A 12,190-nucleotide genomic window follows, 5' to 3' on the forward strand; every position below is an offset into this window, starting at 1 on the left:
GCCCCCGTCAACAACTCTTCTCGGCTCGATGCCGGCGCGCGTCACGCCCAGCCGTGATGCGCACAGGTGAGCACACTCTCACTAGCACCCCCCCCCCCCGTCAACAACTCTTGCATTCTGTTGCGTTTTTTTTTTAAGGTGTGGGGGATTGGGGGTGCGTGAACCCGGTCGGGATATAGAAGGGGGTGCGTGGTCTAAAAAGTTTGGGAACCCCTGATCTAGACGACCCCTCAGTGACCTCTCCCCCCCCAATGACCCCTCATTGACCTCTAATGACCTTGAGTCCGTCCTTTCCAACAGATCTAGAGTTCAGTTTGTGATCGTGAAGCGTAAAAGTTAGTTATAAATCCCAAAACAAACAAAACGTTGTTTCAGGCCTTGAGAAGTCGACATGTCGATGTTTAGATTCAGAGATTTGAGACGAAGAAACTATTTTTTTTAAATTGATTTTTGGTATTTATTGATTTCAACGCTCCTCAAGGAGACAACGTTTCCTCTCCTGTTTGTGTTTGTTTCTCCAGCCTGAAGCTTGTTGGTCAGCTGTTTGTTTCTTATTTTAAACCGAGGCCTGGTTCCAGTCTGCACGACAACAAACAACATGTGTTGAGCAGAGTGAGGCGTTCCGTCAAGGGATTTAAAGTCACTTAGAGTGATTTAAAGTGATTAAGTCATTTAAAGTGATTTAAAGTCATTTAAACGTTTTTTTACTTGACATGTTTTTGTAACTGACTAAAAAGGAAACCTGCATGACATCACCATCTGAAGAGTCGACTGTAATTAAAGGTTATTGATCACCATGACGACCGTCTGCATAATGCTTCATGATGCCTGCGGCACGAGGTCGTCTCTGGGAACTCGATGTTCTGATCATTTAGTTTAGGACGACTCGTTGAAGTTCTTCATCTGTCAGGAGGGTTTGGTTATTAATAAAATGGTTTTAATATATTAAAGTGCTGCTCTGGTTGAATCTGTTTAAATACAGACATCACGTTAAAGTTCAACTGGGATCATTATTCATGTTGATACAACTTTAGTTTCTGTGTTTCACACTTTGAGTTGTTTAGAAACACAAAAGCAGAATTATGATGAACTCCATAAGCAGCGGCCGCGTGGATGTGAGTGACCTCTGACCTCTGCAGTCAGCAGGAATCCTCGTGGGTCGATGTCATTGTCCTTCGTCTCTCGACGTTTGAGTCCTCTGACGTCTGGAGCTCAGAGAAATGATCCATATGTCCGTCTTTATTCCTCTAAATCCTTCAAGTTGCTGTAAGAATCGGGACGAGTTGTCCACCATAATCACGTCTTCTTCATCCCTCTAAACCCGAACGCTTGGTCCTCAAGTCCAGCGTGGGACGCCGATCCCAGGGAGCTGATTGGTTGAAACTGTTTTTGTAAACGTCAACGAGGGAAATCTCATTTTAATCGTCAAATGATTTTAGGAACGATCCCAATCCGCTCGTCCACATATTTCAGTACAAAAAGACTTTTATGGCTTAAATGAAATCTGCATATCGGAGTCAATAAATCATGTTGAGGATCATCGTGATTTAAAGATGAGATTAAACTCAACAGCTGAGAACCGTGATCACATGACACCGACGATCAATATCCAAACAAAGAGATCCTTTAAGAATATAATATTCTTAAATTGTAAAACTGTCTGCAGACTTTTTATGTCACTGATGTTCATAGATTTTTATTTCTGGTGTCAAACATGTACAGACGTCTCGTCTGCTTATTTTAGAAAATGGTATTTTTAAATGTTGGGGAGGGGGAATAAATGCATTATGGAATACTGAGTGAATATCTTTATTAATTTCTTATGTTTCTTATTTACCTTTTGAATGCTGGAAAACGATGTTTGAATTCAGAAACACGTAGAACCAGTTTATTGTAGCTGTCCTGCCCCCTGGCGGCCAGACGTCAAACTGCAGCTTCAACTTCACCAACTCTTCATCCACTCTGTCATATTCATTGAATGTATTTTAACTCTAAATCTGTCCTTCTGGTCACATGACATCTATTCTGTCCATCCTGGAGAGGGATCCTCCTCTGTTCTCTCCTCAAGGGTTCTGACCTTTTCCCCTGAAGGGTTATTTGGGAATTGTTCCTGATTCGATGTGAGGTCAAAGGTCAGGAATGTCTGTGTACAGATTGTAAAGCACTCCGAGACAAATTTGTGAAATTGGGATATACAAATAAACTGAATTGAATTGAATTTCCTGGAGACGTTTCGAACAACATCCCGGAGCTCAGTCCTCATCCCGGTGTGACGTCACTCTACGTGGCCTCCCCTCACCTCTGAAGCGCTTCAGTGGGTCACGTGCTCAGGTAAGTTCAGCCCCATGTGGTCGAGATGTAGGAGAGCAACAGGAAGTGGACCCTGAGGGTCCACATGACGTCACAGTCTGCATCCCACATCGAGCTGCCAGAGCCCAAACAAGAGGTCCTCTAGGTCCTTAAGTCTCCCTCATAGAGGTCCTTAAGTCTCCCTCATAGAGGTCCTCCAGGTCCTTAAGTCTCCTTCATAGAGGTCCTTAAGTCTCCCTCATAGAGGTCCTCCAGGTCCTTAAGTCTCCTTCATAGAGGTCCTTAAGTCTCCCTCATAGAGGTCCTTAAGTCTCCCTCATAGAGGTCCTCCAGGTCCTTAAGTCTCCCTCATAGAGGTCCTCCAGGTCCTTAAGTCTCCCTCATAGAGGTCCTCCAGGTCCTTAAGTCTCCCTCATAGAGGTCCTCCAGGTCCTTAAGTCTCCTTCATAGAGGTCCTCCAGGTCCTTAAGTCTCCTTCATAGAGGTCCTTAAGTCTCCCTCATAGAGGTCCTCCAGGTCCTTAAGTCTCCCTCATAGAGGTCCTTAAGTCTCCCTCATAGAGGTCCTCCAGGTCCTTAAGTCTCCCTCATAGAGGTCCTTAAGTCTCCCTCATAGAGGTCCTCCAGGTCCTTAAGTCTCCTCATAGAGGTCCTCCAGGTCCTTAAGTCTCCCTCATAGAGGTCCTCCAGGTCCTTAAGTCTCCCTCATAGAGGTCCTTAAGTCTCCCTCATAGAGGTCCTCCAGGTCCTTAAGTCTCCTTCATAGAGGTCCTCCAGGTCCTTAAGTCTCCTTCATAGAGGTCCTTAAGTCTCCCTCATAGAGGTCCTCCAGGTCCTTAAGTCTCCCTCATAGAGGTCCTCCAGGTCCTTAAGTCTCCCTCATAGAGGTCCTCCAGGTCCTTAAGTCTCCCTCATAGAGGTCCTTAAGTCTCCTTCATAGAGGTCCTTAAGTCTCCCTCATAGAGGTCCTCCAGGTCCTTAAGTCTCCCTCATAGAGGTCCTTAAGTCTCCTTCATAGAGGTCCTTAAGTCTCGTTCCTAGAGGTCCTCCAGGTCTTTAGGTCTCGTTCCTAGAGGTCCTCCAGGTCCTTAAGTCTCCCTCATAGAGGTCCTTAAGTCTCCTTCATAGAGGTCCTTAAGTCTCCTTCATAGAGGTCCTCCAGGTCCTTAAGTCTCCCTCATAGAGGTCCTTAAGTCTCCTTCATAGAGGTCCTCTAGGTCCTTAAGTCTCGTTCCTAGAGGTCCTTAAGTCTCCTTCATAGAGGTCCTTAAGTCTCCCTCATAGAGGTCCTCCAGGTCCTTAAGTCTCCCTCATAGAGGTCCTCCAGGTCCTTAAGTCTCCTTCATAGAGGTCCTTAAGTCTCCCTCATAGAGGTCCACCAGGTCCTTAAGTCTCCTTCATAGAGGTCCTCCAGGTCCTTAAGTCTCCCTCATAGAGGTCCTCCAGGTCCTTAAGTCTCCTTCATAGAGGTCCTCCAGGTCCTTAAGTCTCCCTCATAGAGGTCCTCCAGGTCCTTAAGTCTCCCTCATAGAGGTCCTTAAGTCTCCCTCATAGAGGTCCTTAAGTCTCGTTCCTAGAGGTCTTCCAGGTCTTTAGGTCTCGTTCCTAGAGGTCCTCCAGGTCTTTAGGTCTCGTTCCTAGAGGTCCTTAAGTCTCCTTCATAGAGGTCCTCCAGGTCCTTAAGTCTCCCTCAAAGAGGTCCTTAAGTCTCCTTCATAGAGGTCCTCCAGGTCCTTAAGTCTCCTTCATAGAGGTCCTCCAGGTCCTTAAGTCTCCCTCAAAGAGGTCCTTAAGTCTCCCTCTGACAGAGATATAAATGTATGTTATGTTATTGCTTACCGTATCTTAAACTCAACAATCAGAGGAGCTTCCCGAACTCCGCGTTCCCACCCGAAGGTTGTGTTATGGGTTTGGGGAGTCTGATAAGGAAGTGATAATAAACCAGACGGAAGGAATATGTCAACTTGTCCTCAGTTACACTTCTCCTTTGTTGTTGTGTGTGTGATTAAGCTTTCAATAAAAGGCTGGACCAAAGGGGTGCTCGTGGAATGTCTTGGAGGTCGTGATCGAAGCAAATGCGCACGTCAAAGCTTCCCTTTGGCCAAAGCTTTCAAGATACTCGTTGTCTGTGATTCATTTCTCACCTCCTTGAGCGTGAATATTTTACATGATATAAAGAGGAAAAAACCTATCATAACTTGGTGCCGTGACCGGATCCCAACATACCCATCGGCTGGATTTTCTTTTCCTGCGAGCCACTGACACCTGTGCAAGGCCCGACTGATCATCAGATTAAGAGACCGCTCAGCAGTGGATAATAATTTCTGCAGAGAGGAGATCCAGTCGTGGTTGACAGGATCCGCGGATCGGAAGACCGAGGAGACTGATCCAGACAAAGTACGTATGGTTTTGCCCTTTGCGAAAATAAAGGTTGATTACGCGTAAAAAATAAGGTTTGCCCTTTTGCGAAATAAAGGTTGACTACGTGTCGGAAAAAAAAAATAAGGTTTTGCCCTTTTGCAGAAATAAAGGTTGACTCTGGTCGTAAAATAAGTGTGGTGAACTAATACATATTTGTGGAGAACTATGTGTTTGTTTAGCGTTGTTTGTTTATATTTGTTTGTAGAATGAATGCTGTGACTCTATTTGAATCAGCGCCGCCCGACCTGTTCAATTAGACAACCACAGATTGGCAAGTTTGGGTAAAGAAAGAGGAAATGTACTAATACTATCGATCACACCATAAACAATGGGTAATTCTCACGGAAAGCCTGAAGGCGAATTTTCAGGCGACATTGTTTATGTTCAAACAGGACTCAGATAGTGTAAAATATCTGAGAAAATGGAAAACAAAATCGGCTTTTCCGGCGAACTAAATGTTTTTGAGATAGAAACAATCTGTAAAATCTAAAACCATCGCCATAGAAAACAAAATACCCAGACTCAGCGAATCAAAACATCACGAACTAAAACAAGCAGAACAGTGGTTCCGAGCAGCAAAAGAAAGGGCACCGCCCACGAAAAGAAAAATTAAGGGCCGTAGAAATCACGCGAGAAAAATAGTTCACAAGCCCTGTACACAAAAACCGATTTGGACGAGACCAACGTAAAGCAGTTCACCAGCACCCCGTAGCAACAGCGCCCAGCTCGAGAGGAGCCACAAGCGAGCCGGATGACGAGGAGGACGTATCACCTCCAGCATACGACCGCGTCACCACACCGTTATATCCCAAATTAAAAGAGCTCCAGGACCCAAAGCCCCACCGATTTCCACACGCCTCGTAACGTCCCACCAACATACCGAAAGCAACGCATTTCCAATGTTACAAGTCTCTAATCCATGATCACGAACACACCCGTATGTGTTCCGGCCATGGATGGAGGCCGAATGTACCAATGCATGTGAAGGAGTTACTCACCACAGAAAAACTTTGATCAGTTCGTATTAGATTTGTTCATGCTGGCGGATCCTGCAAATTAAACGGCAAGGAAATGGAGAAAGTTATGCAGAAAATGTTGTACTACGATGGGTGAAGTGCAGAGGATTATACAGGAATAGTGAGCGAAGGCACCTTTGTCCACCCATTGAGCGGTCCAATGGTGGGCGTTACAGAGACCAGGTAGAGGCCGTTATGACAAGAGCTAGCCCACTGTTCCAACAATCAGCATCCCACAGCAGATTAGCTGCATGTAAACAGGGACCCGGAGAGTCAGTCTCCGAGTTCCAATTCCGTTACGAGGAGGAACACAGGGCAAGCAGTGGGATCGCCTACGAGGAAGGGGGAGGAACACCCTACCAACAATCATTGAAACACGGCATCCTCCGTGGTATCCAGAAACCTATAGAGGACTGGATTAGAAAACACTGCGTCACTTGGGAAACAGCTAACATGGACACAATTATGTCAAATGCACGTCAGAAAACCTCATTAAACTGAAAATGAACAAAGGACCAGGGTCTACGTTCGAGAGAAGGATTTTGGACTGACTGCATACCAGGAGGGAAACCACAAGGGAGGTACAGGGAGGCCGAGGAAGAGGCCGTGGACAGACTCGAGGGAGGTGAGGCGAAATGAGGAAGAATGTTGGGCCTGCGGAGGGTTGGACATTGGTCACGTGACTGCCCCAACCCTAAGTGGGCGGAACGTCCCCAATGACAGCCACAGAGCAGCCCAGCACCCTCGTGAGGGCAGACTGACTCGAGGAGACTAACAAACAGAAAGATGAAATAACAAAAGGCAATGCTAACGCTGATGAAGAAGCAAAGCGGCTAAAACACCACAGGTACCGCAGTACGAACAACACCGTCAAGTCCAATAGACATTGAGATCCTACCAAAAAGTCTATTCAAGGCCGTTGCTATTTTGAGTCATGGGCAATGCCATGTCTCAACAGGAGGGATGGTATCTATGATAGAACAAAACTACTTAAAATTTTTTGTAAAGCATGTGTGACATGCATCAAGCACAACCCTCAAGGAAACCTAATCATTCATGGGCGACCCGACCGCCTACCACTAACTCACCCAGATTTAGAGCAAGTGGGTGAGAAAGAAACACTAGTGGGTACATGAAGAAGACCATGATGGGAGAGGTCAGAAGCAAATGTCTTGCCAGATTCACCTGTCTCCCCATTATGTCTGTACAGGTCAGCGACTGGGTCTTCATCCGCGTCATCAAGAAAAGGCGTGAGCGGCGCTCGCTGGGAGGACCATTCAAGTCCTTCTGACGACTGCAACCGCTGTAAAGATAGCCGAGAGGACCACCTGGATACATCTTTCCCATTGCAAACTGTTCCCTACAGAAATCCCGGACCAGTGCCTGATCCCAGGCGACCACGAGCAGAGGGAAGACTGACTTCAAAGGGGGCTGTCCGCTTAAAAGACAGCCATCTCAACATCAGTGAAGAAACCAACGATCCCTGCTCTTAGGTGTCGCCTCGGAGGATGGAGCCCATTGAAACGACCGCGTATATTCATATGTATGATGACATGGGAAGACCTGTCAATGCTCCCGTTTAAGAAAATATAACGTAAACTTTTGGTTTAAGCTTGTATGACATAATTGTGTAAAACTCCTCACAAGGAACGGACAATTATTGATGTGAAGCTGCTGACTAAAAAGTTTAATTCCCAAAGAGATTGGTGTGGTGTTACTAACAAATAATGTGTAAAAGAAAAAAAAATGATCATGATTCTGCTTTAACTGCTTAACCCAAATACGTAAATCACATGCTGTTTAGAAATTAGACAAATCAAATGAGTGCCATTATTGACCATGTTTAGATAATAAGCAATAGCATAAACAGGAGGAACAGACAGAGATATAAATGTATGTTATGTTATTGCTTACGTATCTTAAACTCAACAATCAGAGGAGCTTTCCGAGGTCCTCCAGGTCCTTAAGTCTCAGTCTTCATGGAGGTCCTAGAGGTCCTTAAGTCTCCTTCATGGGGTCCTCCAGGTCCTTAAGTCTCCTTCATAGAGGTCCTTGTCTCCCACAGAGGTCCTCCAGGTCCTTAAGTCTGATAAGGAAGTCTCCTTCAGACGGAAGGAATATGTCCTCAGGTCCTCAGTTCCACTTCTCCTTTGGTTGTGTGTGTGTGTGTGCTTTCAAAGGCTGGACCAAGGTCCTTATGTCTCCTTCATAGAGGTCCTCCAGGTCTCCTTAGGTCTCCCTTAGAGGTCTCTTAAGTCTCCTTCATGAGGTCCTCCAGGTCCTTAAGTCTAGGTCTCATGGGGTCCTCAGGTCCTAAGTCTCTCCTCATAGGTCCTTAAGTCTCCTCATAGAGGTCCTCAGGTCCTTAAGTCTCCCTCATAGAGGTCCTTAAGTCTCCTCATAGAGGTCCTCCAGGTCCTTAAGTCTCCTCCAGGTCCTCCAGGTCCTTAAGTCTCCGTCCTAGAGGTCCTCCAGGTCCTTAAGTCTCTCCAGGTCCTCCAGGTCTCGTTGTCCTCCTCAGGTCCTTAAGTCTCCTTCATAGGGGTCCTCCAGGTCCTTAAGTCTCCTCATAGAGGTCCTTAAGTCTCCTCATAGAGGTCCTCCAGGTCCTTAAGTCTCCTTCATGAGGTCCTTCGTCTCCCTCTAGAGGTCCTCCAGGTCCTTAAGTCTCCTTCATAGAGGTCCTCCAGGTCCTTAAGTCTCGTACATAGAGGTCCTCCAGGTCCTTAAGTCCTCATGGTCCTCCAGGTCCGTCCCTAGAGGTCTCCTCATAGAGGTCCTTAAGTCTCCTCATGGGGTCCGGTCCTCCAGGTCCTTAAGTCTCCCTCATGGGGTCTCCAGGTCCTTAAGTCTCCTTCATAGAAGTCCTCCAGGTCCTTAAGTCTCCTTCATAGAGGTCCTTAAGTCTCCTTCATAGAGGTCCTTAAGTCTCCCTCATAGAGGTCCTCCAGGTCCTTAAGTCTCCTTCATAGAGGTCCTTAAGTCTCCCTCATGGGGTCCTCCAGGTCCTTAAGTCTCCCTCATAGAGGTCCTCCAGGTCCTTAAGTCTCCCTCATAGAGGTCCTCCAGGTCCTTAAGTCTCCTTCATAGAGGTCCTTAAGTCTCCCTCATAGAGGTCCTCCAGGTCCTTAAGTCTCCCTCATAGAGGTCCTCCAGGTCCTTAAGTCTCCCTCATAGAGGTCCTTAAGTCTCCTTCATAGAGGTCCTTAAGTCTCCCTCATAGAGGTCCCAGGTCTCCTTCATAGAGGTCCTCCAGGTCCTTAAGTCTCTCCCTCATAGAGGTCCTCCAGGTCCTTAAGTCTCCTCATGGGGTCTCCAGGTCCTTAAGTCTCCTTCAGGTCCTTGGTCTCCTTCATAGAGGTCCTCCAGGTCCTTAAGTCTCCCTCAAAGAGGTCCTTAAGTCTCCTTCATAGAGGTCCTCCAGGTCCTTAAGTCTCCTTCATAGAGGTCCTCCAGGTCCTTAAGTCTCCCTCAAAGAGGTCCTTAAGTCTCCCTCATAGAGGTCCTCCAGGTCCTTAAGTCTCCCTCATAGAGGTCCTTAAGTCTCCCTCATAGAGGTCCTTAAGTCTCGTTCCTAGAGGTCTTCCAGGTCTTTAGGTCTTAAGTCCTTCTGAGGTCCTCCAGGTCCTTAGGTCTCCTCCATAGAGGTCCTTAAGTCTCCCTCATGGGGTCCTCCAGGTCCTTAAGTCTCCCTCATAGAGGTCCTCCAGGTCCTTAAGTCTCCTTCATAGGTCCTCCAGGTCCTTGGTCTCCTCATAGAGGTCCTCCAGGTCCTTAAGTCTCCTTCATAGAGGTCCTTAAGTCTCCTTCATAGAGGTCCTCCAGGTCCTTAAGTCTCGTACATAGAGGTCCTCCAGGTCCTTAAGTCTCCTTCATAGAGGTCCTCCAGGTCCTTAAGTCTCCTTCATGAGGTCCTTGTCTCCCTCATAGGTCCTCCAGGTCCTTAAGTCTCCCTCATAGAGGTCCTCCAGGTCCTTAAGTCTCCTTCATAGAGGTCCTCCAGGTCCTTAAGTCTCCCTCATAGAGGTCCTCCAGGTCCTTAAGTCTCCCTCATAGAGGTCCTTAAGTCTCCTTCATAGAGGTCCTCTAGGTCCTTAAGTCTCGTTCCTAGAGGTCCTTAAGTCTCCTTCATAGAGGTCCTTAAGTCTCCTTCATAGAGGTCCTCCAGGTCCTTAAGTCTCCCTCATAGAGGTCCTCCAGGTCCTTAAGTCTCCTTCATAGAGTTCCTTAAGTCTCCCTCATAGAGGTCCTCAAGTCTCCCTCATAGAGGTCCTCCAGGTCCTTAAGTCTCCCTCATAGAGGTCCTCCAGGTCCTTAAATCTCCTTCATAGAGGTCCTTAAGTCTCCCGCATAGAGGTCCTTAAGTCTCCTTCATAGAGGTCCTCCAGGTCCTTAAGTCTCCTTCATAGAGGTCCTCCAGGTCCTTAAGTCTCCTTCATAGAGGTCCACCAGGTCCTTAAGTCTCCTTCATAGAGGTCCTCCAGGTCCTTAAGTCTCCTTCATAGAGGTCCTCCAGGTCCTTAAGTCTCCTTCCTCCAGGTCCTTAAGTCTCCCTCATAGAGGTCCTCCAGGTCCTTAAGTCTCCCTCATAGAGGTCCTGTCTCGGTCCATAGAGGACCCTCCAGGTCCTTAAGTCCTCTCCAGGTCCTTAGGTCTCCTTCATGGGGTCCTGGTCTCCTTCATAGTGGTCCTCCAGGTCCTTAAGTCTCCTTCATAGAGGTCCTTAAGTCTCCTCATGGGGTCCTCCAGGTCCTTAAGTCTCCCTCATAGAGGTCCTCCAGGTCCTTAAGTCTCCTTCATAGAGGTCCTTAAGTCTCCCTCATAGAGGTCCTCCAGGTCCTTAAGTCCTTCATCAGGTCCTCCTCCAGGTCCTAAGTCTCCCTCATAGAGGTCTCCAGGTCCTTAAGTCTCCCTTCATAGGGGTCTCCTCCAGGTCCTCTAGGTCCTAAGTCTCGTTCCTAGAGGTCCTTAAGTCTCCTTCATAGAGGTTCTTAAGTCTCCTTCCATGGGGTCCTCCAGGTCCTTAAGTCTCCTTCATGGGGTCCTTGTCTCCCTCATAGAGGTCCTCCAGGTCCTTAAGTCTCCTCATGGGGTCCTCCAGGTCCTTAAGTCTCCTTCATGGGGTCCTTAAGTCTCCCCTCATATAGGTCCTTAAGTCTCCTCATAGAGGTCCTCCAGGTCCTTCGTCTCCTTCATGAGGTCCTTAAGTCTCCCTCATGAGGTCCTCCAGGTCCTTAAGTCTCCCTCATGGGGTCCTCCAGGTCCTTAAGTCTCCCTAGGTCCTCCAGGTCCTTAAGTCTCCCTCATAGAGGTCCTTAAGTCTCCTTCATAGAGGTCCTTAAGTCTCGTTCCTAGAGGTCCTCCAGGTCTTTAGGTCTCGTTCCTAGAGGTCCTCCAGGTCTTTAGGTCTCGGTCCTCGAGGTCCTCCTGGTCTTTAGGTCTCGTTCCTACAGGTCCTCCTGGTCTTTAAGTCTCGTTCCTCCAGGTCTTTAGGTCTCGTTCCTAGAGGTCCTCCTGGTCTTTAGGTCTCGTTCCTAGAGGTCCTCCAGGTCTTTAGGTCTCGTTCCTACAGGTCCTCCAGGTCTTTAGGTCTCGTTCCTAGAGGTCCTCCAGGTCTTTAGGTCTCGTTCCTCCAGGTCCTCCAGGTCTTTAGGTCTCGTTCCTCCAGGTCCTCCAGGTCTTTAGGTCTCGTTCCTAGAGGTCCTCCTGGTCTTTAGGTCTCGTTCCTCCAGGTCTTTAGGTCTCGTTCCTCCAGGTCCTCCAGGTCTTTAGGTCTCGTTCCTAGAGGTCCTCCTGGTCTTTAGGTCTCATTCCTAGAGGTCCTCCAGGTCTTTAGGTCTCGTTCCTACAGGTCCTCCAGGTCTTTAGGTCTCGTTCCTACAGGTCCTCCAGGTCTCGTTCCTAGAGGTCCTCCAGGTCTTTAGGTCTCGTTCCTCCAGGTCCTCCAGGTCTTTAGGTCTCGTTCCTACAGGTCCTCCAGGTCTTTAGGTCTCGTTCCTACAGGTCCTCCAGGTCTTTAGGTCTCGTTCCTCCAGGTCCTCCTGGTCTTTAGGTCTCGTTCCTACAGGTCCTCCAGGTCTTTAGGTCTCGTTCCTACAGGTCCTCCAGGTCTTTAGGTCTCGTTCCTACAGGTCCTCCAGGTCTTTAGGTCTTGTTCCTAGAGGTCCTCCAGGTCTTTAGGTCTCGTTCCTCCAGGTCCTCCAGGTCTTTAGGTCTCGGTCCTCCTGGTCTTTAGGTCTCGTTCCTACAGGTCTTTAGGTCTCGTTCCTCCAGGTCTTTAGGTCTCGTTCCTCCAGGTCCTCCAGGTCTTTAGGTCTCGTTCCTCCAGGTCCTCCAGGTCTTTAGGTCTCGTTCCTCCAGGTCCTCCTGGTCTTTAGGTCTCGGTCCTCGAGGTCCTCCTGGTCTTTAGGTCTCGGTCCTCGAGGTCTTTAGGTCCTCCAGGTC

This window comes from Pseudoliparis swirei, chromosome 5 (genome assembly GCF_029220125.1).
Source record: "Pseudoliparis swirei isolate HS2019 ecotype Mariana Trench chromosome 5, NWPU_hadal_v1, whole genome shotgun sequence".
NCBI lineage: Eukaryota > Metazoa > Chordata > Actinopteri > Perciformes > Liparidae > Pseudoliparis > Pseudoliparis swirei.